Source organism: Silene latifolia, chromosome X, assembly GCF_048544455.1.
Source record: "Silene latifolia isolate original U9 population chromosome X, ASM4854445v1, whole genome shotgun sequence".
NCBI lineage: Eukaryota > Viridiplantae > Streptophyta > Magnoliopsida > Caryophyllales > Caryophyllaceae > Silene > Silene latifolia.
In genome coordinates, this window is record NC_133537.1 from 101,205,550 (window position 1) to 101,208,180 (window position 2,631).

The 2,631-nt window shown below is 43.1% G+C and overlaps 1 non-coding gene across 1 annotated transcript; it reads right to left on the minus strand.

Annotated features, from left to right (window-relative positions):
• Positions 1 to 522: 522 nt before the first annotated feature.
• LOC141625637 (small nucleolar RNA R71) lies at positions 523 to 629 on the minus strand. Its single transcript, XR_012535406.1, has one exon. It is a non-coding gene; the product is annotated as a small nucleolar RNA R71 (small nucleolar RNA).
• Between the last annotated feature and the right edge of the window lie 2,002 nt (positions 630 to 2,631).

A 2,631-nucleotide genomic window follows, 5' to 3' on the forward strand; every position in this document is an offset into this window, starting at 1 on the left:
GTTTGCTTTATTTTAAGTTTATTTTTCTTATCTCAAGGAACTTTTGTTCCTTGAGACCGTTGCTTACCTTTGCTTCTAGTTTTGCTTTTGCACAGTTAGAAGACAGGTTTTTGAGAGGAAGACTTGAGTACTCTCATTTTGGCAATTATGGCTACAATATATGATAATCTACAGCCAAAGGAACACCATCTTCCGACGGGATACCAATTACCTACCCCTACTACGGGTAGCTTTGTATTTCGTTCTTCTTACATCAATTTAGTGGAGCGAAATCAGTTTGCTGGTCTACCAGATGAGGACCCCTTGAAGCATATGGAGATTTTCACGGACTACTGCTGTTCCATACCCATACCAGCTGGGGTGACTCAGGATGAAGTAAAGGGGTTGATGTTCTTATACTCCTTGAAGGATTCAGCGTGAGATTGGTACCGCTACCTTGATAGGGTAGCAACTGGAGTCACAGACTGGACATCTCTAGCATTAGCCTTCTATAAGAAGTACTTCCAACTTTCAAAGACTGACGCCTTGAGAAGTAAAATCACAAGTTTCCAGCAAGGAGCCGATGAGGATTTTTGTAAAGCATGGGGACGTTTCAAAAGTTTGGTCCGAGCTGTTCCTCACCATGGTTTTCAGCAATGGTATCTTTGCAACCTATTTTATAACGCTCTATATGATGATTACAAGGTCATCCTGGATGCAGCTGCTAATGGCAGGTTTCAAAACAATAGCGGTCAAAGTAAAGGTTGGAACACTATTGAGGAGATGGCAGTCCATAGAGCTGAGTTTGGAAGTTCACGTGGAAAGTCACGAAAGCAAAGTGATGAAATGACTGCCGTTGTGACACTTATAACTTCCATTTCTACCCGTCTCGAGAAGCTCGAGATTTCTGTAGCTTCCAAGGAGAAAGTCGAAATTCCTGTTCAAAACTCAGATGAGATCGAGAAGTTGAGAGAGATGGTCCAACTCCTTTTGGTTCAAGTGGCGAATATGGAAGCAGCCGGGATTGAGTCCTCAAGGAATTTTGTGAAACAATTGGAGAATATGGAGGCTAAGCAAGCTGCTAATTCTTCAAGCAAATGTGAAGGGCCGGTTGAGACGATCAATGCCATCAATCTCAGAAGTGGCCTCTCTTATGAAAGTCCCGATAAGCCAAAGGAAGACTCGGGAAATGATGAAGAAGCTCGTTTAAATTCTGGTGCAAAAACGAGCTTGAATGCCAGTACTTCTGGTCGATCGACCAACATTCTCAGTCGATCGACTGAAGCGTCAGATAAAACAGTTTTTGGTCAGAAACTATTCACACCCAGCACATCCAGTCGATCGACCAACATTCTCAGTCGATCGGCTGAGACACCTGACGAAGTCAATTCTGGACAGAAACTATTCACGCCCAGCTTACTTGGTCGATCGACCACTCATATCAGTCGATCGACTGGTACTCCAGAGCAGGATGCAAATCCGTCAACTAGTTTGCATGATTCATCACTCATTGATGATTTGACGGGGGTTTTAAACCTACGGAAGCCGAAGGTTACTGATCCTACGACCAGTGTTGCAGTCCCGTATCCGGAGCGTTTGAAGGCTACTAAGCTGGAGCGTAAGTTTGGTAAGTTTCTGGAGATGGTCCAGAATCTCGAGGTAACGCTTTCTTTCACTGATTTAATTACCCAGGTACCCTCTTACGCTAAATTTATGAAAGATATTTTGAATCGTAAGAGAAATTTTCGTGATGATGGTAATGTTGCTTTTGTGGAGGAATGTAATGCTCTTTCACAAGTTAATGTGCCACCTAAATTAAAGGACCCGGGTAGTTTTTCAATTCCTTGCACTATAGGTAACCACGTAATTGGAAAGGCCCTTTGTGACTTAGGGGCCAGTGTTAGTGTCATGCCGTATTCTGTTTGCGAAAGGTTAAACATTGGTAGACTTAAGGTGACCGATATTACCGTTCAAATGGCAAATAGATAGACTCAGAGACCTATAGGTGTTCTAGAGGATGTACCCATTCGAGTGGGTAAGTTTTTTATTCCTGTCGATTTCGTTGTTTTGGACATTGCAGAGGACAGTCAGATACCTATTATTTTAGGCATACCGTTCTTACATACAATTGGCCGTGATAGATGTCAAACGCGGAACCATCACCTTAGAGGTAGGGGATGACACCATTGAGTTGATCTTGCTCACAAGGCAATCGAACTCGTTGATGAGGATACGTGTTATTCCATTGATATTGTTGACAGGGTTGTTACTTGTAATTGGAGGGAATCCTTAGCCAAGGATCCCTTAGCTGATCTAACCCGTTTAGATGAGTGTGCTGGTAATACAGTGGAGAATGATGAGGAGCCAAATGCTTTGGTAGCCTCAATGGAGAGCTACGAGCTCAATGAGGAAGAAGATGAGATGCTTTTGAGCTTGGCCAACGATAACTTAGTCAACACTTGCTACACCATTGAAGCTGATTCTGTCTACGCTGTAGAGGTAAAAGTGCCAGAGCGTAAGCCACTTCCTCCTAATCTTAAGTGTGTTTTTCTCGATGATACGAAGCAGTACCCAGCTATTGTTAGCTCTAAGCTCAATGATGACCAGCTGTCTGCTTTGATGTGTGTACTCAAGAAAAACAGGAAGGCTATG